Here is a 1,065-nt window from a genome sequence, read left to right as displayed (position 1 = left end):
CACTGAAAGAAGAAAATTCCAAAAACAGAATCTAAGGGAGGGGGGGGGGGGCAGATAGAGAGACAGTCGTAGTTACCCCCCCCCCCTCTCTCCTTGCTCTCTCCTTCTCCTCCTTTTTTCTCCCTTTTCACGCTACACTCACTCCTCCTTCCTCCTGCTCCCCCTCCCCCATCCTCTGGGCTTCCCCTCACTCTGTCTCTCCCTTCTGACGCCCCCTCCCCTATCCCCCTCTCCCCTCAACACCTCCTCCCCTCATCCCACTCTCCCTCTCCCCTCATCCACCTCTCCCTCTCCCCTCTCCCCTCACCCCCTCGCCCTCTCCATACTCCCCTCATTTCCCTCTCCCCTCATCCCCCTCTCCCTCTCCCCACTCCCCTCATCCCCCTCTCCCTCTCCCCACTTCTCCCTCTTTCTTGTCCCTCCCCTCCCACTCCTCCCCCCTCCCATCACCCTCCCAATTCCTCTTTAAAAAATATACCAACCCTCCACCCCCTTCAAAAAAAGGAAAAAAAGGGAAAAAAGGAGGAAAAAGGAAGAAAAAAGTAGACATCTAAAAAAGATCTATATAAAAAAAAGATCGTGAGGGCTTGGTCTATCCCTTTCTCTAATGGCGTCTGAGGTCGTCACTCCTCCCCGGGACGCCGTTGCCAGAGACCTCCTTTGAGGGGATCCTAGATGGGGGAGGGAGGGTCCGTGGGGGAGGGAGGGTCCGTGGGGGAGGGAGGGTCCGTGGGGGAGGGAGGGTCCGTGGGGGAGGGAGGGTCCGTGGGGGAGGGAGGGTCCGTGGGGAAGGGTGGTTCTAGCTGTGGGGGGGAGGTGGTCCTATTAGGTGGGGGGTCTTCGATGAGGGAGGGTGCTAGCGGGAGAGGCCCTCGAGAGTGTCCTAGTGGGAGGGTCCCTAGAGAGGATCCAAATGAGGATGGTCCTAGTGGGGGAGAGGGGTGAGTCCTACGAAAAGGGGGCCCTTGCTAGAGTACGGTGTCCCAGACGTGGAATTCCTAGACATGGTGTGCCAGTGGAGCGACAGGTTCCTAGCAGGAGGTACCATAGGCAGAGCAGAAATGG

The sequence above is a fragment of the Penaeus monodon genome, chromosome 15 (assembly GCF_015228065.2).
Source record: "Penaeus monodon isolate SGIC_2016 chromosome 15, NSTDA_Pmon_1, whole genome shotgun sequence".
Taxonomy (NCBI): domain Eukaryota; kingdom Metazoa; phylum Arthropoda; class Malacostraca; order Decapoda; family Penaeidae; genus Penaeus; species Penaeus monodon.
This window is presented reverse-complemented; position numbering follows the sequence as displayed.